The sequence below is a fragment of the Phaseolus vulgaris genome, chromosome 11, assembly GCF_000499845.2.
Source record: "Phaseolus vulgaris cultivar G19833 chromosome 11, P. vulgaris v2.0, whole genome shotgun sequence".
NCBI lineage: Eukaryota > Viridiplantae > Streptophyta > Magnoliopsida > Fabales > Fabaceae > Phaseolus > Phaseolus vulgaris.
The window spans coordinates 10,213,012-10,237,946 of NC_023749.2; the positions used below are offsets into that span (position 1 = coordinate 10,213,012).

General features: G+C 34.1%; 1 pseudogene; it reads right to left on the reverse strand.

Annotated features, from left to right (window-relative positions):
* Nucleotides 1-15,104: 15,104 nt before the first annotated feature.
* Nucleotides 15,105-17,501, reverse strand: LOC137834013 (uncharacterized; annotated as a pseudogene).
* Between the last annotated feature and the right edge of the window lie 7,434 nt (nt 17,502-24,935).

Genomic DNA, 24,935 nt, shown 5'->3' on the forward strand with positions numbered 1-24,935 from the left:
TTCCTGATGTACTTCCCTTCTGTCAGCCAGGTGTTCCGCTCAACACGCCTATATTATCGCTTGCTGCCACGTCACCACTTCCGACTACCTGATCGGTGCACAAGCCCCCCAGTCTTAAGCTGAGACTTGACCAGCGAAAAGACTAAGAGGTCATGTCATCGTCGATCTACGTGGCGCTGGTATGGATTTCCGTACGTCCGTACCCTCTGCTTTTCTGACGCTCCACCAACCTCTTTTTCCATCACTCGACACGTGGCTTCATCAACGGTCGTCTTCAACTGCCATTTGCGCTTCCGAAAACGTTCAAAAATCCCTTAAACCCTTTGCGCTTCCACTGTTCCATCATCTTTCTTCACTCTCAAGCGTTCTAAGTATTTTCTCTGCGAACCACGAAGCTTCTCGTCACTCTCAATCTTCAACTTTCTTCAACGCTCATCCGATCAAAAAAGGTAACCCTTTTACTCCTTCTATGGATATTTGCTACATTTTAATCGGTTTGCATCATCCATTAACTGTCTGAAGCATACGTTGTGGGCTGTTTTTTCCTTTTCTCCTTTTCTCGTAACTTAGGGCTTCGTTCTTCAAAACGTTTATCCCAGCGAACCCTTATTCGTTCATTCTGTCTTCTTCGTCCTCAATCGAGTCGTTCTCTGTTATCCTCATTTCATCCCTTTCTTTTTCCTTTGCAGTTCCTGCAATGGCTCACACGAAGTCCACCGCTAACCCTCCTCCTTCATTGCGAAACCCTCCACCCACAATGCGTAGGGTTGCCCCTGGGGCAAATCCTCCACCAGCGCGCAACCCACCACGAGCATCTGGTGCTCCTTCTAACCAGGCTGAGAGGCCTGCTTCTTCTCACGCCAATCCCACTCAGGCAACTCCACCAGTCGCCGGAGGAGCTTCCCTTCCTCCACGAGACTATAAAGAACTCTACCGTTGGGCCACCCCAACCTTGCTGAAAGAGACTTCTTCGATAAACACCGAGTTGGGCGTGCACCGATTGAGGAAAGGAGACCAGCCCGACCTTTCCTTCCATAAAGAGCATGATAGCAAAGTGGCCGTGCTGCCTTGCTTCCCGGGTGAACCGGTCTGCGCGGACGATAAGGGGAGCAACGGCGAGTTGTTCTGCTTCATCTACACCACCGTGTTCAAGAAAGTGAAGCTTAGGCTTCCTTTTACCCGCTTCGAGAGGGAGCTGCTAACTGAGCTCAATATCGCCCCCACCCAGCTTCATCCCAACAGTTGGGCGTTTATAAGGGAATTCCAAATTCTTTGTGCACATTTGTTGTTACCGGCCTCAGTCGACGTCTTTCTCTTCTTATTTGAGGCAAAGAACCTTGGAGATCACCTCTGGGTCAGTCTGAATGTGATTGCTGGGAGATCCATCTTCTCAATCTTCCAGCAGTCTTACAAAGACTGGAAAGGGAAGTTCGTGAAGGTGTGCCAAAACGACCAAGATCCTTCACTGTTCGACGGCTTCCCCTTATATTGGGTACACAAGGGGGACAAGGACGCTAAGGACAGCTTCAGAAGACCAAGGAGCCCTGACAACATGGGGGAGTTGGACAAGGACCTTTGCCTCTTCTGGAAGAGTGTAGCTGCCGCCAACATCACCTTCCCCATTGCCTCAATCATTCCCTACGAGTTCTTCGAAAGCCAACTCGAAATACACATAGGTTAGCTCCTACCTCCACACCAAGTCCTTCACTTCGAGTTAATACTTAAGTTAGCGTCTTCCCCACTCTACTTTGGCATTCTATTACTCTGTGTTGACTCTGATCTTTCCATCTATGTATTGCTTATGTTGTCTCTGCATAAATATGCTTGTATTATTTGCTTCTGTTTTGATTGCTTACTTATTCCTTACTTTGTGCAGATAATATGTTGGGCAAAGGGAAACTGCCTGAGCTGAGCGCGATCGCCCGGTCTCATAAGCTAGCGGCGGGCTCCCAAACCGTGCCCAACTCGGGGGTGGAGATCGCAGCCGCTCAAGGCAATACCCCTCCCCGAGGTGCAACCTCTTCCGGGGTACTACCCGCCCCTCAAAGGAAAAAGCTGATCCTAAGGAAACCGAAAAGGAAAGCTCCTCAAGTGGTGCAAGAGGAAGAAGAGGATGATGAGGTGACTGAGGATGGCCTCGTCACCAAGAGAACAAGGGCGGCTCCCTCTTCACCACCTGCACTCCCAACACCAACACCGCCCTCACCTCCAGCTCCAACACAACCAGTCCAAGCAACACCCTTGGCCGCCGCACCCCCCGTGGTTGAAAGCAGCGAACCCAACTTCATAGAGAACCCTCTAAGCGCCTCCACACCGTTCGTATCTGCTGGAGAGGGTCCTCCTTCTACCACGTCCATTGCTGGGGCCGCACCAGGAGGAGATGAGGGCGCTCACAACTCGCCTATACTCATAACAGAATCTCCAACCTCACCACCACGCCAAGAAGCCCCCTTTGCTCTACAAACTCAAGAGGGTGGTGGTGAAAGTCAGCACCAAACTCCTCCAGCACCTCCACCAGCAACAACCTCAAGCCTCTCACCCTCCATCGAAGAGATCTTGGGGCCCTTCACAGCTAAACTGAAGATGATGGCGGAGGATCTCCCCTCAATTGTATCGAAAGCCGTGAAGGACTCCCTCAAGAAGCTCCAAGAGGAGAACTCAGCGCTCAAGGAGTCAAATCTGGTTACGAGGGCTGAGGCTGAAAAGCTCTCGTGCAACCTGCTAATGACTGAGTTGGAGCACTCAAGGCTGGAGGACGCCATGGATGCTGAGCTAAGAGGCGCGCGCAAGGAGGCCTCTGATCTGCGCCAAAAGCTGCACCTCCAAGCCCAAGAGAAGATCGAGTTGGAGAGCAAGTTTGTCCCTTACAGGCTCAAGGTGGCCAACTTGGAGGCTGCAATAAAGGCAGATGCGACCAAGGTGGAAAACCTTGAGAAAAGGTCGGCAGATCGGGAGGTTCTCCTCGGGAAGGTCGAGAAGGCCAGGGACGATGCCATCACTGAGCTCGCTGAAGCTCGAGAGGAAACCACGAAGATTTCTGCATAGCTGGCTCAGGCTCGGGACGAAAGCAAAAAGGCTGCTGAAGAACTTGCTCGGGCTCGTGAAGAAACCGAAGAGCTGAAGAAACAAACACAAGAGCTCGAGCAAAGCACCGCCCAAGTCCTTACCGCCGGGTTCGACGTCGCTTTGGAGCAAGTCTCATGCCAATACGCTGAGCTCGACCTCTCCATGGTGTCAATTTGCAACGAGGTGGTGGATGGGAAGATCGTACCATCTGAAGACTAACTGCCTCTCCCCACCACCTCTCTTTCGAAATTTGCCGCTTCATCTTTCAATTGTAATAGTTGTTTGGGTATAAACTTGTACTGATATTGCTTTATATAACTTCTTCTGCTGAGATGTTGTTTTCTGATATCTTGCCTTAAACGCCTTTTACTCGTTGTGTGATTAACCAACATAATTGGTAGAACTTACTCAAATAAATTAACTCAGCGATACTTGGGCTCAACCATTTACTCACTACTTTGAGCTTGAGCAAACCGTTAATCTTATAACAATTCATCAGACTGTTAACTCAAAGCAAAACTTGGGCAACTATTAACTTTTAAGCGATGACATTTAATATAACTTGCAAACTTAAGGCAATAAGTTACTTACTAGGCAGCAGGTTTTAACTTAAACTAGTATCACAATACAGTTTACCTGATTTGCCCAGCAAGGTGAGCCCTTACTCCTGTCATCGCCTGGAATTCTTCTGATCGCCGTAAGGTTCTGGCGATGTGAACTTTCTTGCCTTCTTACCTTGACCATTGTTCCCTCATCTGGGAGGTAGAGGCGCCTTTCGGATCCTTCTCTACCTCCCTGAGTTTCAGAGCAATGAGCTGGATAGTGAGGTGTTCTCTTTGAACCTACCTTAGCTATCTTTTTAACTTCTTTCACCCTTCACGCCGTACCTGAACTCGTTCAAGACGAGAAGGATTTTATCTGCCTTCGCACCGCCTACAAGCGTGGAAGCCTTCTCTGGTCTTACTAGGTCAATATTGATGTTTCACTTAAAGGGGGAAAGGCATTTTTTTTTCTTCCCCACCATTTAAGGTCACCAACACCCCTGACTTTTCAGTTCATCTTGCCTGAACTCACTCTGAGGTGAGAAGGACTTTTTCTGGTGCCTCAACTTGCCCAGGGTGTACATCTCCTCCCCCCTGGATGCACTGAGGACTTTTAATATACGACGACTATGACACAAGCCTGGTGACTGCCGGTTATACATGCTAGAGATCGGAGAACGCCAACTCAACAATTGGCGACTACACAAACTTCTCGATGTACTTCCCTTCTGTCAGCCAGGTGTTCCGCTCAACACGCCTATATTATCGCTTGCTGCCACGTCACCACTTCCGACTACCTGATCGGTACATATTTCATATTAAAATATAGGAACTTATGAATATTAATTGATAAAATAATATAACTCCTAATTTATTTATTTCAACTTTTTTAAATATTTTGTGATTATAATATGAATAAGAACGATTTATTCTCAAATTTGTGTTAACTTCAGTATTATAAGAAAAAATGGAGATGATGGAAAAAAAAAGAATATACAAAGATAAAAAGGGAAAGTTGAAACTCTCAAATACTCGCTCAAGCTCGCCTAAGCCAAAAGCTTCTAGAGGATCTCACCCAAGCTAGCTCAGTCACGCCTAGGCGAGATCACTTTAGAGACGTGGAGCCTATTTCTTCCAATTCGCCCAGGCGAGCCCAATCAAGCCCAGACGAGAAGTCGCTTAGCTTAAGTCCAACTAGGTTAAATATGAGGTGTGAGGCACAACTCTAGAAATCATTTGGAGAATAAAAGGTGTTAGAAAAAACTAGAGGAGGCATCCATCAAGGAGAATCATCCTGAATCTTCTTTTCTTGCTTTCTATGCTTGTAATGGCCAACGTGAGTGGATAATTCTATCCTTTGGGATTGAGAGTAATCTGTTCAAAGTATTGATGTGATATTTCAATATATTTTTTTTCTTGATTGATGATTGGTATTGTCATTTTATTCATAAAGCTTATTTACCATGATTTTGATCCTTAGATTTGACTGAAAAGTACTTCTAAGTTTTTGACCTAAATGATAATGCTTAACATATTTAAATGTTAGGAATAGATTTGAAATGTTAATTGCTATCAACATCTGATCATAATGATAAAGAGTTTTTATAAATATGCGAGGAATCGATATTTAGGAGACTCTCTTAATATTTTATATGTTAGAAATCGATATAAATGAATTTTATAGGGCATCAACATCAATCAAACAATATAACATTATTATGCTTTTCAAAATAAAAAATAGTAAGAATGATGAACCCCAATCCCAATTTTTCCAATTGAATCAACAACTTTTTACTTTGCTTTCTTTACAATTTTTGCAATCATACACAACAAACTTCCAACAAACTTTATTATTTTGTTTTCTATTTAGTGAATCTTATACTTGATAATTCAACTATTCCTTGTGGGTTCGATATCCATCCTTAGAGACAAGTTATTACTTATGACACGGTACATTTTCTGTAAAATAGTCATCACTATACTTCGACAACAACTCAAGAGATAGAAGTCCAAAGCTTATAAGCTTCAAGGAAGCTATAGAAGGCAAATATGGTCAATAGTGGTAGGTGGCTATGGAGGAGGAGATTGAATCTCTGAAGAAAAAACAAACATGTACGCTTGTTGATCTACCAAGAAACCAGAAGGTGGTAGGATGCAAGTGAGTATTCAAGAAAAGTGAAGGAATACCAGGTATGGGGAAACATAGGTTCAAGAGTAGACTGGTGGCAAAAAAATTTACACAAGTGGAGAGGGTAGACTACATTGAGATCTCGCCTGTGGTAAAACACTATTCGGTAAGGATTTTGATGTATATTGTTAACCAATATAATCTGGTGTTGGAATAGTTAGACGTTATGACAATTTTTCTGCATGAAATCTTAGAGGATATCGTCTACATGTAGAAGCCTAAGGGGTTTGTTGAAGAAAAGGGAAATGCGTGTCTCTTTAATAAATTATTGTATGATTTGAAACAAAGTCTAAGATAGTGTTACAAGAGATTTGATTATTTTCTAAGGCAAACAAAGTTCCAAAGGAGCAGTTATGATAGTTGTGGTTACATCCTCAAAATAGAAGGCTTGTGTTGTTCTTGCTCTTATATGTAGACAATATCCTTATAGCTAGTCAGTACAAAAATAAATTGATGGAACTCAAGAATTTGTATATACGAGTAGAGGACTCATGGGTATACCACATTCGAGGTGGAGGGAGAGCTTGAGATCTATAAAGGAGACTCACATTTGAGAGAGAGATTGTGACGAATTCAAATGTAAAGTTAGGAGTCTCACATTGAGTACAAATGAGTGAGATGAACAATATATAATGAGAAAGAGTCGCAAACACATTGTCTTAAGATTTTGTGTTAAAGGTGATGTTAGGTCTCTTATATATGAGATGAATAATTGCTCGAGACTCATTAATACATATCTCCCAAATCACTTATTGACTATCCCTAATACATCTACTCGAGGAACCCAAGACATTTATATAATAATTTACGTTATACAACATAAAATAACATAGATGAACACACATAGAATTAACTATCTTGAAGTTAAGATTTATAAAAAAAAAATTGTTTCCCCTAAAGTGAAAAAAAAAAATTACAATAAAAATATCTCAAAACACTTCATATAAAATTACATGAATCAAAATATATTTTAGTATAAACATTGTAGAATACAAAATATTTGATATTAAATAAATATTGAAAATAAGTAAACAATTTTTTAAATTTGTTTGTTTTTTTAAAATTTCACATTAGGGTGAGCAATTTAATTTATAAAAAATATTTATGAAGAATATATATATATATATATATATATATATATATATTTAGGTTATGGTGCTTAGTTGTAGTGATGAATGAAATTAGTAGTGAAGTTTATCGTGGTTCATGGATGGTTGTTCGTGATGGTGGTGGTAGTGGTAATGAGAGGTGGTAGTTGATGGTGGTGATTGGTTGTAGATTTTTGTTTGTGGTTAAATTCCTTCATTTTTTTGTCACCTTCAGGTTTGTAATCTAGACACTTTCTGAACCACATAATCCATAATATAGTAATTTTGATTTTATATACATTAGATTTTACAATCCAAAATATGAAGTTATATTCTCAATTGCGTAATCTGAAATTTAATTTTACACTCCAGATTGCATAATTTAGAAGGCTTTTTCAAATTTAGGAATACATTCAGAGCGTACAATCCATAATGAAAGGTATTTCTAGATTAAGGAATATCAAGAATGTATTATGGATTGTACAACCCAAAAGGTATTTCAAGATTTGGGAATACCTTTTGGAACGAAATGTCTATTTTTATGAAATACACTACATGTTATACAATTTAGAATGTATTCTCATATCCAAAAATACATTTTATATTATACCATTCACAATGTATTTTATTAAAAAAATTATTCTCAATGTAATCTAAACTATTTTTGAATCACTCAATTCAAAAAAATAAAATAAACCTTGTTAATGAAAAAGATAGTAAGTCTCCAGAGTCAATAAAGTCAATATTGGGAAGGGTTGCACAAATGTAGGCTTTCAAAAACACCAAAAACCTCTAAAGATAGCCAAGGTGCGCAGAGGGGATGTCTGGGGTGCACAACAGATGAAGGTTTTTCGGATTAGGGTTACTAATTATTTTCATTAAAGGTAAAATAGTCTTTTCGTGACAATTATGCGATGCAGGAAGAAAGTATGGGGTGCAGCAAGAAATACCCTTTTTTGCAGTGATTTTAGACTTTGGTCCACTTTGCATTTTATTGGGCTTTAGGCCCATAATGGAAGTTGGCAACAGAACTAAGCTTGGTGTGGGTAACTCTAAAGCAGGTCTTTACTTTGTTTAATTTTAGTATATTGGTTTAAGTATTAAAAATAATAAATGAGTTTATGTACCCAAAAAATAAAAAGGATAAATCAATTTTAAAAGTTTTGAACAACTAGAAATAAAACTCTCAATTTTAGGATAATTTTTAAACAACTACCAAAAAATTAATATATGTTTTTTAAAGGATAAAATGTTTTTCAACTCCCTTTAAATTGTCTCAATTAATTTTAGGTCCTTCATTTCAAAATTATAGTTTTGGACCTCTGATATCATATGTACATGTTGATAAATGGAGTATTAATGTATTTTGAAATTAAAAAAACAACTTAAAAAGCTAGCAATTATTGCATTATAGAATTTGAAAGTTTCTATGTTTTTGAAATGCAAAACTAAAACGAAATGTTAGAGTGCTAAAATTTTGTATATCTAATTTATTTTATATATCATACTTTTTTATACACCAATAATCTAATGCAATGATAAATTTTGAATTTATACAGCGAAAAAGAACATTAATTGGAAAGAGTAAATCATTTGAACAAGAAAATACATTATGTTCCTAACTTAATGTGTTCTAATTAAAAACTTATTAAACTTAATTCATGATAAATTTAACTTTTGGTAATCTACTTTAGAATGCTTTATTTATTTATTTTTGGAATAAAAAAGTGTTAGACCAAGAATACATTCCTAAATACTACTTGACACGAAACTAAAAATTGTTGGTGCTGCCAGTAGAGATCTACCAAAAATATTGTATGACATAAATTCAACCAACAATTTCTTCTTTAACTTTAGTTATAATTATTCATTATTGAATAGGTTTCAAGATGTCGAAAGTAGGAATATATTTTATGAGTTTTAGGTGTCATCTTGAATAATAAATACTAAATTTAAGTAAAAAATTGTAAATTTAACTATTGTATTATTAATTTTATAAAACTATCATTTTCAGAATTATTTTTTCTAATTTTTTAAGTGCACTTTATATTCCTTTCTCGATAAATCTCATTGAAAAAAAATGATAAAAACAAGCTTGTTTAATTAGATTTTTCATCTAAATAAATTTTCTCTTCAAGATCTTTGAACCCTATGATTGTTTTTTTTTATGATGGGAGATTTTTAACTACATGAGAAATTTGTTTAGTAAAGATGAATTTAAGTTAATCTAAGATTGTGGTGATAAGTTGGCTAATTTAGAATTTTTTTCATTGGTATAATAGTCTTCCATTTTGTCTGTTCTTAGAATTCTTTATGAATAGGTATAGTCTACCTATATATCGTTTTTGTTAACATATGGGTTTTAGTCTAGTCCCCCGTATTTTTGTATTTCTTTATTTTTTTCTTTTGTTTAATAATACTTTTTTCATATGATGACAAATGACTATTTTTACTTGAAGTGTCAGCCTAGCTGAGATCTTAAATTGCATAGTGATGCCTAACATGAAAATTTTTATTTAAAAAAAGAAGAGATTGTGGTGATATAATTAACTATGTAATTAAGTGTTTTAAAAAAGTGTAACTCTTCTTTGTATTTAGAATTAAATTCATAAAGAACACAATATTTTAAGGTAAAAGAAGTTAACTTAAATTTATAATTGGTTTGATCACCATGTTGAGAAAATGAATAAATTTGAAATATACCTAAGTTGTATAAGTATGAATTGTTTATTATGGATTTGTGAGGTTTTTGATTGGTAACGGGGATAAATACAATGAAAATTTATGTTGAAATATTGAGTTTATGTTGCTGAGATTGAATTATACACATAGTAGTTATTTTGAGAATGAATTAGGATTTATGAAACTCTTAATTCTTTTAGTTATAATTATTTGTTTTGGTCATTATTTGTGAATCTTAATGTTTAGTTGAAATTCACTATATAAATCTAATTGAATTATGTGTTTCTCTTGTGAAGGAATATGTTTAGAAGTGGGGTGAAACTTGTCTAAGTTTAAATTGAATTCAAAAAAAAATTTATGATTATTGAAAATGTCACTCCATATCTTATATTTAATGTGTTATTAGAGTATTATCACATAAGCATTCAACTAATTACTTAAGTGATATGATTTGTGTTTGAGTGAGAGAGAAATCACATCAATTTTATATCCTCTATGAGTTTGGTTGTTCAAGCTATCATATGGATATTGGAGTGAGAGAAAAATTATATATTTATCTCTCCTCTATATCATTGAAGTGTTGGAATGTCGCTAAAACATTGAAACTTATTGCTCAATCGATATTTTGCAGAGTGAGCAATGAAAAACTTGTATCAATTTTTTCTCCTCTAGTAGGAATATCACTCAAGTACCATATTGAACATTCTCTAATATTTTAGTAAATTAGGAAGAAAAAATATTTTGTAATTATTAATTTAATTATATTTTTGTAAATTAGGAAGTAAAATATTCTAAACTTTTTTTTTCATGTGTATTTATTTCCTACAACGAACAATCTCCTAAAATAAAATAAATTAAGACAAAAGTATATATATATATATATCTTTATTATTTGAAGAGAAATAAATATTTTTATTTATTCACAATTTTTTGTTATATTATATAATACCATATCTATAAGGGATAATATGAATAGTGAGAGGCAGAATAAAAAAGTAACAACTATCGTTTATTCCAAGATGATAAAAAAATGTATACTGGAGGGAAAAATCAAGGTTAACATTTTTGCTCTTTTGAACGTTAAAAAGTTTAGAGAGATTGTTGAGATGATTGTTGTGAATGAATTTAGATTAATTTGTGCATTCCTCTTTTAGAATTGATTTTCTCACTTTTGTTTCATAAAGACAAAGTAAAAAATAAATAAGTGAGAACAAATATAGATAAATAAATTAGATACTAAACAAATAAATTAATATATATATATATATATATATATATATATAACATTCACATTTTATTAACATGTATAATATTTTTATTTTTTTTGTTTCAAAACATATAAATTATTTTTATCTTTACATTATAAATCTCAATAGTATAAGTGTAAAGTCGTATTAACTTGTCTCTTTTACTTTCAAATCTCAATGTTTATTTGATGTTTTGCCTATATAATATATTAAAAAAAAATATAATTGATGTTTTAGTAAATCATAATCGTTTACATATTTAATATGAGAGATTATTACATTGCAAAATTGATTACTTTTGTATTTCTAATAATTATATATTTTATTTTTTATATTTATTTTTAATTTCATGTATATATATTTTGATTAGATTTATGTATATATATATATATATGCAATGTTTTTTTTGTGCTGAGTGAATTATTATTTAATTGTTTTTATGTATATAAAATATATAATGGTAATTAGATGGTTTGTTTATGGTGAATAAGTATAATATTTTTTGTTCCCGTCGATTGACTAGATTGTGCTCCGTGCGTAGCTAAGACTCGCGTATCAAGGACTCCCTCGTCTTCGGTCCAAATCCCCACCTTTAGCTGCTGTGAGTACCTGAAAAGAAGTGAACAAAGGGGCTCCCTCGCGGCCGTTTGCACTCCGACGATCAAGTCAGCTAGCGAGAAACATCAAAGAACACACCTCCGTATCGGAGCACCGTGAATGGATGCTCTGAAGGTGGTAAAATAACTGAGTAACTGATTTCTCTCTAATTGCCTGTGCATACAGTGGGTTCGCGAGCAAGCGACTAGAGTGTGTGTCTGTGTAGAACTGAGTTTCGATCCCTGTCTCAAACGTCTAAAGCCTCTTTTAAACGTCTAAAACATTTAAAGCGTCTTAAAGTGCATTTAAAGCGTCTTAAAGCGCATTTAAGGTGTTTAAAAACGTTCAACGCGTTTAAAACGTTCAAAGCATTTAAAGCGTTTAAAGTGCTTTAAAGCGTTTGAAACGTAAACGGAATAAAAACGTACCTTAGCAAACTTTCAGGGAAACTTGTATACCTTGACGTTTCAATGCTTACTGCCATGTGTTCTTCTGACTTGATCGCTATTCTACGTGGAGGGCCTTACAGCGTCGTAACCCAACTTAGGGATAATCCATCGTGTAAGTCCTCCTTTCTCGAAGTGCATTTGGCGCAAGGGGTGACTTTCTGGGTGCTAACTTATGCGCCCCAGCCTCTGGTCACTTGCCCTGGGAGTGTATCTACCTTCCTCTCGTACTACGCACATGGTTCGTCCCTAGGCGTGGCCCTCTCATGGGTCGTATCTGTCCCAGGGTCTCCCAGAGGTGGCGTGGGTACTTCACGAGTCAGGCTACTTCTCACTGGTACTGGGAATATGGCCTTGAAGCCACCTTTATCTTCTCTTTATTACTGTTCTGAGGTACTGAGGCCCCTCGTGGTGTCGCCCCCTCCACAGTCTTTCCTACCCGTGGGTATCGGGGGGTGACACCGTTGATGCCTTAACCTGGCCATGCTTCATCCTGGCGACGCCTCATCCTGGCGACGCCTTAACCCGACGACGCCTTAACCCGACGACGCCTTATCCTGGCGACTCCTTAAGCGGTCAACCTGTTGACTTTCCTCCCTGTGCTCCCTGGATGGGTCCCACCATATATTTGACTTTGACTTTGGTCAACGCCCGGAAACGGGACGGTACATTTTAAAAAAAAAATCTGATGGATGGTGATTGATAATGGTAACTAAGTTTAAATACATAAATATTTTTAAAATAATAATATTAAGTAGAGTTAATTATCAAATTAAAAAAAAATTATATTCAACTTGTAAAATTGATTTTGATACATATAATATAAATAAAAAAATTTATAAATAATATTTTCAATTTATAAAATAATTATAAGTATAAAGAATATTTAAATATTTGAAAATACTACTTTGCATGTACTTTGCATATAATATTATTTCTTTTTAAAAAATAAGTAAAAAAACTTTATAAACATTATTTTTGAATTTAAAAAATAATTATAAGTATAAAAAAATATTTAAAGATTTAAAAATATTATTTTACAGATAATATTTGAAAAAGACTACTTTACATATAATATACATTTTTTTTTAAATCAAGTAAAACAAAATTTATAAATTTAATTTTAAATTTAAAAAATAATTATAAGTATAAAGAATATTTTAAAATTTAAAAAGGCTACATTACAGTTAATTTTTGGAAAAGCCGGCTCTATATATAATATTATATTTTAAAAAAATGAAGTCAAAAAACTTTATAAATATTATTTTGAATTTATAAAATAACTATAAATATAAAGAATATTTAAATATTTGAAAAAAATACTATTTTACAGATACTTTACAAATAATATTTTTTATTAAAAAAATTATAAATATTATTTTTTATTTATACATAATTATAAATATAAGGAATATTTAATTTTTTGAAAATACTACTTTACATATACTATATGTAAGATCGTCAGTGTCCCAACCCACATTCCATTTCTTTTTTTCTCACCCGTTCTCTCTCTCTTCTCTCTCCTTTATTCTCTCTTCTATTTCTTTTTCATACCTCATATATTTCAAAATTTAATCACGTCATGTTGTAACTAAAGAGTCAGACTACATTTCTATCTGATCAAATTTTCAAACAGAGTAAGTTTATTTTTACTCTAAAGATCCTTTATTCTTAGTTTTTCTCTATGATTTAGTTATCAATATTAGTGGGGCCAGTTGAGAAAAATGTTTCTCTCAACTTAATTTAAGCTCATACTAAAATTTGGTAATTCTTAGATAATTTGCTCTAGGTTCTTAAATTTTGGAGTGACTCCCTTGTTTGAGGTAGAATTTCTATCAGAATAAGGAATTTCAGGTAAGGGAAACTAACTTTAATTTTTTAATAGCACCCTAGGCTAGAAGATCTGGATATGGTGGGGACATGGTCCCTATATTCAATTTCTCTTGCATGGATGTTGTGTGTTTATATATTGTGTTGTTTGTTTATATATTATTTAAACTTGTAGAAATATTAGATTTTGATGGTTTAGTATTTAAGTGTTGTTTTTTATGTTAAATAGACTTTTGAATGTTGTGGATCGTGTTTTGAATGGTACTGTATGATGAAAATTGTATGAAATTGATTTCATACATTTGGGATAATGTATGAGTTGTTGTTTGATGACATTAAGTATGAAAAGTCTATGTTTAACAAAGATCCTCTAACTTCACTAATGATCTAAGTCATATAGACTAAGATATCATGTGGTGAGAAACTGAGATGGAGTTCATACACATCGGGTCCCGATCTAGACACTTGGTATTGGATGTTTGATTTTACCCTGATCCTTTATCTTGGGATTTGCTACTAATCTTTGGATCAGGTGTTAGTCTCTAGTAGGGGCATACTTAATGATTCTTCCGGAAGACGAGGTGGGATTGAAATGAAATCCAATGATTGTGATGAAAATAGATCCATGGTCTATATGAATGATGAAATTGATATTGAAATTTTATATGACAACATTTAAAGAACTGTTTATAAATGGTTAGTTTGATTGACTATTTTTGCATGAATTAAATATGTTATGGAATTTCTTTTCATTAGCTTACTCTGGTTTTTCTTGTTGTGTTGTGAACTGCGATGATTGTACTACGAAATCGGTGGAACTTGTATTGTAATAGTTATATATTTCCTGGGGTGTTACATTTAATTGTACTACGTACACGAGCAGATGATTATACAAGTGTCATAGGGTCTGAAGGTCTTTAGGATGTAGTTTGAACCTTATATTGTTAAATATTTTATAAGTTATAATCTTATAATAGAAATATTTTGAAAAACTCCAAATCTATATAGAAATCGGTGGAACTTGTATTGTAATAGTTAGATACATTTTTTGGGGTGTTACATTTAATGGTATCAGAGCAGTTCATCCTTAGTATGACTTGAAGGTAGTGGGTTTATTGTGTTTCTCCTGCGTGTTGATTTTTGTTTAAGTTTAGCTTCAAGACTTAGTTAAAAGCATGGTTGTCAAACTCGCGAGTCTACATAGACTCGTGGGAGCTCCGTAGACTCGACTCGTAGACTCGTAAGAGTCTACTTTCATATTAAAAAAAAAATAGTGTAAATAACTACATTTAGTCCTTAATGAGAAATAATAATATACCAAATCATCTAACTTCAAAGTCTCAAATAAAGAAGGTCATACAAATACTACTAAAGTTAAATTGTTCAATTCAAGTCATAGAAATTAAATAATTAGAAATTCAAATTTCCATGTCCAATCCTCTAATGATATCCTCTCCTCCATCATCTCCATCATCATCTCCATCATCATCTTCATCATCATCTCCATCTTCATCTTCATCCACATTGACATCAAAAGTCAAATTTTCAATATCAAATGCATCTAGAGTTGGAACTGTTATTGCTGGATTTAAGTGAACATTTGCATCTTGAACTTGATCAATCTCATCAATATTATCTCCCTCTTCAGTTATCCATTCATCATCTGATTGAATATCATCAAAGGGAAGAGCAACTGTTTTTCTAATTTGCTTATTACTCAACTTCAAGTTATACATGACATACACCAAATCATTCATCTTTTTCTAATGCAAACGGTTTCTTCTCTTTGTATGAACCTATATTAAATAGGAAATTTAGTAACTAACCATATAAAACTAAATAAAGAAATTATAAATAACTTCAATTACCATTTCAAATGAGCTCCAATTTCGCTCACATCCAGAAGAGCTACAAGTCAAACTTAGAATTCGGATAGCAAACCTCTTCAACTCTGGAGTTCTATACCCAAACATCTCCCACCATTCTCCAGGAAGTATTGTTTTTCTACTTTCCTTTGCGTCATCCATTGCAAAGGCTCCTCTACCAAAATGATACTCTACAAGTTGCACATTAATTATCCTTCTTTCAGTAGCATCCTTAACCAATCTTCTCATGGATGTATACAAGCCTTCTTTCACCTCAGGATCATCAGATCTAAACTCAAGTTCATAATGGAATTGGGGATTGAGATAGTATGCAGCTGCATGCAGAGGCCTATGAAGTTGATTATCCCATCTTGCATCAATTATTTTCCAAACTTCTTCATAGCTACATACATTCATTCAATAGTAATCAATACCAACCAACCAACTATCATATAAGTAATAAAAGAAGAAGGAGTAATTAAATTTTTAAAGAGAAAAGCTATAAATTTTTTACCTTTTCTTAATATGATTAAAATTGTTCTTAATCTTCTCCTTTGCACGATCCATCTCTTCATATATGAAACCCATTGCAGGTTTTGCATCTGAATCCACCAATCTTAGGACCACCATAAGAGGGGCAGCAACTTTGAGGCACGTGGAGATATTCTTCCAAAATCGGTTGTCTAATATCATATTTTCAACCTTTTTCCCCTCTTGTGAAGTTCCAAATTTACTTGTTTTCCATTCTTCAGAACTGAACATGGTCAATAATGAGGCTTTCAGTTCATGAAGAGAACCTAGAGTTAAATAAGTGGTGGCAAATCTAGTTACACCCGGTCTTATTAAGTCTCTTTCTTTTGTGAACTTCTTCAACATGCTAATTAGCATTGATCTGCCATAAATATAAGTGGTGATCTTTCTTCCTTTCTTGATAGTAAGCTCATGGACCTTCAACTTCTTTTCAAAATCTTCAAAAATCAAATCAATGCAGTGGGCAGCACATGGGGTCCAATACAAATGCTCCCTTTTTTGCATCAACAACTCTCCAACTGCCTTGAAATTTGCAGCATTATCAGTCACCACTTGCACCACATTTTCTTATCCAACTAATTCAACAACGTCATCCAGCATCTTAAAAACTTTATCTGCAGTTTTTGATATGTCTGAGGTGTCCAATGAATACATAAAAACAGTCCCTTTAGGACTATTTACCAAGAAATTGCAAATAGAACGCCTCTTTTTATCTGTCCACCCATCAGACATGATTGTGCAACCTGTTTTCTTCCACTCTTCCTTGTATTCTTGAAGCACTAAATTAGTTTTGTCAATTGCTTGCTTCAATAGTTTTTCTCTAATATCATAATAAGATGGAGGTTTATAGCCAGCTCCATATTTTCCAATCATTTCACACATCTTTGTAAAAGCTGGATTTTTAATTACATTAAACGGAATGACACTTGTGTAAAAAAATTCAGCAACTTGAGCATCCACTTCTTCTTTATAACCTTTCTTCATCATTTGATTTATGGTAGCTTGAACTGCCCCCCTACTACCAACTTTTTCTTTTCCTTTAGAACCAAATATATGTTGTCTTTCTTCAAGCCTCTCACATCCTTGGTCTTCATCAATTATATTTAACTTTCTTTTTTTCAAAGAGGCTTGCTTAGCTTCTGCAACAATTTTTATCATCAAATCTTTTATTTCTTCTGGAACAGAACAACAAGGTTCAGAGTCCTCCCTAGTTCCAACAAGATGATGTTTGAACCTAAATATTCCCCCACTCACAGTCTTTGAACAATAACTACACTTCACTTTTTTACCATTTCCATTAATATCTATCCCATGCTTCCATCCAACATCAGTTCTATTTCCTGGAGCATTTTTACTTCTATTAGAAGATGCAGATGCAGTTCTATTGAGCTCACTTGAATTTGATCCACTCCCAGACATTTCTTAACAAAAATACTGCTCCTCCAAATTCAATTTCTGTAAAAAAACCAAAAGTGCAGGGCAACCAGCAACTATTCTCAATTAAAAAATAGTTCATTATGCAGCCAATTAAAAAAAAAAAATAGAACCCTAATAATCCCTTCCCTTTCCTACCCTAATTTCACACCACCCAACTCTAACCTTATATGATGAGCAGCAACAACCCACAAGTCCGACGAACATTCCGACGCGACCACCGCAACGCACCACCGCGACGCCACACCTGCAACAACCCACGAGTCCGACGAACACTCCGGCGCGACCACCGCGATGCCCCACCTGCAGCAACGCAACGCCACCACCTACAGCAACTCGCGACGCGACCACCACCTGCAACAACTTGCGACGCGACCACCACCACTGCAACTCACAACTCAATCTATCGCTGCCACACTCCACAGAACAGAATGGAAACACAAAACGAAACGCAAAAACCTATGTTTTTTTTATTTCATTCAGCCCCCCCATTCAAAACGACACAGTTTTGTTTTTTAAAAAAAAAAACCCAGCTGGACTCTCCAACTCGGACCAGAGTCGCGAGTCCACACCGAGTCTACCGATTCCACACCGAGTCCACCGAGTTTACCTCAAAACCGAGTCTGCTACCGAGTTAACTCGGTAAGGCAAAGTGGGAACGTACACTCGGACGAGTCAACGAGTTGACTCGCGAGTTTGACAACCATGGTTAAAAGTTTCGAATAGGATATTTAACAAGGTGGTGTTGTTAAATCTTGTTTGTGGTTGACTCAAAGTGATTGTTATGAATAAAGATGAAAGTATTAAGAATGAAAAGAATCTTGATAGAGTGGTGGGGGTGCACACTTATGACTAAATCAAGATGATTTTCTATCTTAATTCTAAAAGTAGAGTTTAATTTTTTGTATATGTTTTGGGATGGTTATTTCTATATTATGTGAAGTTGATATTGAACACAGGTTTATTTTAGGAAAATAAATTTAATTAGTGTAAGTGTTTGGTTGAAAATTTTAAAACGGTCTTTTTAGCTAATAGTTTTACACCGACATTTGTTTGAGTGTAGTGTGTGTGTATATATGTGTATATATATATATATATATATAGGGAGAGAGAGAGAGAGAGAGAGATAAACACACACGATAGGTGGTTATTATTACCGATAGACTCAAATTCTAAGTGAGTTTGAGACATTTGTCTTTGGAGGACCTAAACATAATATTTCAGGGTGAATTAAGTTTATGTCGATCACAATCTTTTTAATTGTGATGAATGGAAATGTGACATCTTCAAATTTGAATAATATGGAATGAGTAATTGCATAACGAGTATGGAACGGGTCACAAATTAGGGTAACTTGTTTTATAATCCGACTTCAAATAAGGATAAATAATACATGTTAGAGAAGTAGTACTTCGACAAAATGGTGTTTTATACATAGTTTTCTAGAGCAAGTGTCAAGGTTGTCTTCAAAGATAAAAGTGGAATTTTCTTTGGTCTAGTGCTTGAGTAGGGTTGGTGTTAATGGCACATTATCAAATGTCTTCATCTGAGTAGTAAAGTCAAAAAATTAAATTGGAGAAAATAGATTGTTGGGTTGAGTATCAATGTTTTCCAAGTAGACATGAGATTCGGGTATCCAAAACTTTATGTAAAAAGTGAAGATTTGTATAAGACAACTTATAGATCCAAATATGATTAGTAGAAGTGAGTAACGATGTCGTTACAAGGCTAGCATGGAAACATAAATTTTTGTGGTTTTAATTGATTGTTACAAGAGATTGATTAGTTGCATTCAATATTATAAGAATCTTAAGTACTTGTTTGATTAGAAGAGGCTAGACGTGAGACAAAAGAGATTGGTGAAGTTATTAAAGGAGTAAGATTTCAATATGTGTATCATTGGTGGAAGGAAAATTTGGTTGAAACTGCCATGAGCAAGGAGATATTTCAAGTGTCTGATATAATGGTGAAAAACTCAAATTAATGAGAGTTAATAACTAAGTGGATTGAGAATTTCATTATGGAAGTAAAAGGAGAATTATGAGTTTTAAGATAAGTTGTTTGTATTTGCAAACAAGAAGTTATAAAAATGATTTAATATGCATCAAGCATATTCTTTTTATGGTTCAACATAAAGAGGAAGTGGCTCCATAGGTCCTTCTTTGTCTGACTTATAAGAGACTAAAGTGGAATATCAAAGACCTAGGATAATGTTACAACCATTGGACGTGACTAAGTAGAAATAAAGTTGTTTTTGTTATATGTGTGGTTCCTTTTCCATAAACAATAAGAGTACATAATGAAATCTAGATTGTGGTAGACCGAGTAATGAACGATGCATAATTCCTTTTGAAGAAGATGAATGGAGTTTTGAAAGATTATTAATTTTAGTGGAATTACTATCCTGGGAAAGGAAATGTTGTTGCATTTAGTTAAAGTCACGGGGAGACATAATTATATAGTTGGAGTTAAGTGGAAGTTCCAACAATTTAAATTTGGAAGTTGTAGTACATTTGTTATAATTAATGAGTTTCTAGAAAAAGTAAGAGTAAGGAAATTGGTGAAATTGAATTTGAAGATTATTCTAAGATTATTATGTACTGTTGAAACTAAAGAGTTCTCTGTGGGAAACAAATGGTATATTAAGATTTAGAAACAAAATATGTGTGACAGAGGATGATAAATTGAATCAGATGGGATATCTAAGAGTCATGAAAGCAAACTCAGTTTACATCTAAGTGTGACACAAAGGTATTAATATTTAAGGATTTTTATTTGGTGACATGGTATGAAGGAAGATATAGTCAAGTATGTAGCTACTCGTTTATCTTGTCCAAAAAAAAAAAATCAAAGACCGAACAAATAATGACTAGGAAGTATGTTAACATGGTTTTTACATTCATGGGATGATAGTGAAATAATATTTCCATGAATTTTATCACCTACTTGTGATCACATATAGTGAAGAAAAATGACTCAATATGAGTAATATGAGATGGATTAATGAAGACTACGCACATTCTACCTATGGAAGATAATGATATGCTTGAGGTAATGCAAATAATTGGGTGAGATAAAAGGTTTCAGTTTGACAAAAGTGGTGAAGAAGTGACATTAGGTACTGTTAAGGAAGTTTATGTTTGGAGGTTATACTTATATTTTCATAAGGTTGGGAATTAATCCTCTAGTACATGGTATTGAATGGAGTGAGATGGTGGTAGATCTTACTCTTAGTTCTAAGCAGAGGTCTTTAGTAATTCATGTTGCACATCCTTCTGAATATGAGAATATTATCGCTCGAAATTGAAGAACAAAATGAGCTAGTGATGTTGACACCCACGTATGACCATTGGAAAGTAAAAGAGGTTCTCCCAATTAATATGGGAAAAATTCATTTTGATTTAGTTATACCTATCTCATGGTTCTATGGATTCCATTTCTTTGGGATTTGGTATTGCCTATATTAGTATAAGCTTGAATTGGATAACTTGAGTTTTATTAGAGATATACTTGCGGAGAGGTTGGTGTGAGATGTCTTTATTCATATAAGAATACAAGTCGTGGATCATTGAGAACTATAATGACTTAAGACATCTTCGATTAGGTAGACATCTGATGCAAATAAATGAAGAAGACTTTTAATTTTCTTTATGGGTAATCTTGATCTTCTGAGAGTTACGCCATTCCTTGGTGTAAGGAGAGCAATCATATCTAAAAAGATGAATCCAAAATTCATAGGTTCTACAAGATTCTCAAGAGAATAAGTTTTATTGCTTTTAAACTTGTTTTGTCTCTTCCATTAACCAATATTCATTATGTCTTTCGTGTATCGTAACTAAAGAAATATATATGATTGGTCACACTCATATTCTAATGTCTAATTTAGTTAAATAAAATATCTTTCTTTTAAAGTGGAGTAAGTTAAAATTTTGGGTTCTCAATTAAAGTAACTTCATGGTGAAAATATCGACATAGTTAAAGTATTGTGAAATCTCATATGATGTGATTCCACTTAAAAAATAAAAGAGAATATAAGAGAATAATATCCTAATATTTCTTGGTAAGCTAATTTTCGAGGACGGAAATTTTTGTTGTTGGGGATAATTATAAGACCGTCAGTGCCCCCACCCCTCACATTCCTTTTCTTTTTTTCTCACCCGTTCTCTCTCCCTTCTCTCTTCAATTTCTCTTTCATACCTCATCTATTCCAAAATCTGATAACACCATGTTGTAGCTGAGGAGTTAGACTACATTTCTACCTAATCATATTTTCAAACAGAGTAAATCCATATTTACTTTAAAGATCCCTTATTCTCTATTTTTCTCTATGATTTAGTCATCAATATTAGTGGGGCCAGTTGAGAAAAATGTTTCTCTCAACTTGATTTAAGCTCATACTAAAATTTGGTAATTTTTGGATAACTTGCTCTAGGTTCCTAAATTTTGGAGTGACTCATGAGGTAGAAATTCTATCAGAATAAGGAATTTCAGGTAAGAGAAACTCTTTAATTTTTTAATAACACCTTAGGCTATAAGATCTAGATGTGGAGGGGACGTGGTTCCAATATTCAATTTCTCTTGCATAGATGTTGTGTGTTTATATATTGTGTTGTTTGTTTATATATTATTTAAACTTGTAGAAATATTAGATTTTGATGGTTTAGTATTTAAATGTTGTTTTTTTTATGTTAAATAGACTTTTGAATGTTGTGGATCGTGTTTTGAATGATATTGTATGATGAAAATTGTATGAAATTGATGTCAAACATTTGGGATAATGTATGAGTTGTTGTATGATGACATTAAGTATGAAAAGTCTATTGCTAACAGAGATCTTCTAGCTTCATTGATGATCTAAGTCATATAGACTAAGATATAAGGTGGTGAGAAGCTCAAAGGGAGTTCATACACACTGGCTCCCGTTGCAGACACTCGGTATTATATGTTTGAACTTACCTTGATCCTTTATCTTGGGATTCACTACTAATATTTGGATCAGGTGTTAGTCTCTAGTAGGGACATACTTAATGATTCTTCTGGAAGACGAGGTGGGATTGAAATGAAATCTAATGATTATGATTGAAAATAGATTTATGTGTGGTCTATATGAATGATGAAATTGATATTGAAATTTTATATGACAACGTTTAAAGAAATGTTTATAAATGGTTAGTTTGATTGGTTCTTTTTGCATGAATTAAATATGTTATGGAATTTCTTTTCATTAGCTTACTCTGATTTTTCTTGTTGTGTTGTGAACTGCAATGACTTACTACGTACACGAGCAGATGATGATACAGGTGTCAGAGGGTCTGGAGGTCTTTAGGATGTAGTTTTGAATCTTATATTGTTAATATTAATATTTCTATAAGTCATAATCTTGTTATAGAAATATTTTGAAAAACTCCAAGTCTATATATTTTATGGGGTGTTACAGTTTACATATAATATTTTAATTCAAAACAATTATAATTCAAATAATCAATCAAATTAATTTTTTAATATATTTTAAATACAAGGTCAAATGTTTAAACTTATATATTTTTATCAATTAAAAAAATACAATTTCAATCACACGCGTCACATCACTCACAATGTAAAAGTATAAAAAAAAAGTAAAACAAAAAAACAAAAAAGCTGAGAATCGTTGCCTCCCCTGCACACACCATTTTTTTCTTCCCTTTCTTTCTCCCTTCTATCTTCTCTCTTAATTTCTCACTCCATACCTCATCTATTTTAGAATCTGATTATACCACGCTGTAGCTGAGGAGTTAAGGAACATTTCTACCCGATCAGATTTTCAAACAGAGTAAGTTCATTTTTACTCTAAATATCCTTTGTTCTCTGTTTTTCCTTAGGATTTAGTCATCAATCTTGGTAGGGTCAATTGAGAAGTTTAATCCTCTCAGCTTATTCTATTATATACTGAATTTTTGTTCTGTTTGGATAACTTGCATTATGCCCGTAAATCTTGAAGCTTATCCCGACTTGGGAAATAAAATTCTAGAAGTTGCTTGGATAGCAAGCAATTAAGGTAAGGGAAGCTAAATTTAATTTTAATAGCACCCTAGGATAGAAGATCTTAATGCGGAAGGGACGTGGTCCCAATATTCAATTTTTCTTGCAGGGATGTTGTGTGTTTATATATTGGGTTGTTTGTTTATATATTATTTAAATTGGTGGAAATATTAGGTTTTGATGATTTAGTATTAAAGAGTTTTTTTTTTATGTCCAATAGACTTTTGAATGTTGTGGATCACTTTTTGAATGATATTGTATGATGAAAATCGTATGAAATTGATGTCATACATTTGGGATAATGTATGAGTTGTTATTTGATGGTACATTAAGTATGAAAAACCTATGTTTAACGGAGATCCTCTGGCTTCACTAATGATCTAAGTCATGTAGACTAAGATATCAGATGGTGAGAAGTTGAGAGTTCATACACACCGGGTCCCACTGTAGACACTCGGTATTAGATGTTTGAACTTACCCTGATTCTTTCTATTGGATTCACTGGTAATCTTTGAGTTGGGTGTTAGTCTCTGGTAAGGGAATACTTAATGAGTTTTCTGGAAGATGAAGTGGGATTGAAATGAAATCCAATGATTGTGATTGAAAATAGATTCATGTGTGGTCTATATGAATGATGAAATTGATATTGAAATTTTTTATGACAATATTTAAAGAAATATTTATAAATGATTTGTTTGATTGGTTCTTTTTGCAAAAATTAGATAAGATATGAAATTTCTTTTCATTAGCTTACCCTTGCTTTTCTTGTTGTGTTTTAACTGCGATGACTGTACTACGTACATGAGCAAATGACCATACATGTGTTGGAGGTTCTGGAGGGCATTAGGATGTTCTTTTGAACTGTATATTGTAAATATTTGTGTTTTCATAAGTCTTAATCTTGTATTAGGAATGTTTTGAAAAACACAAAGTTTGTATAGAAACTAATACAACTTTTATTGTAATAGTTATATGTAATTTATGGGGTGTTACACACAAACTTTTCATACACTTTTTATTTTATTGATGTGAATCCAAACATCTTCACTTTCTTTACAATTTCTTTTTAAATCATCTCAAATTTACTCCCTCAATTTCAATCTTTAATTCAAACAAAGCATTAAAAGACAAAATCGTATCAAAATTTCGAATTTAAAAATCGACAATACCTTGTAAAAATTAGTAATGTTGTTCCAATAAGCTTAATAGGAACATTGACCTTGTAAACAAATAATTCTAAATACAAACCGTAGTTGGGAACTTATTCAATATTTTTTATTTTATTTCTAAATCTTATTTAACTACTTTTATGATTTTTTCTACAGTTATCATTACTAACTTCACCATTTTGATTAAAGGAAAAAGTAATTATTATGAATAAAAAAAGTCAAGGAAGATGAG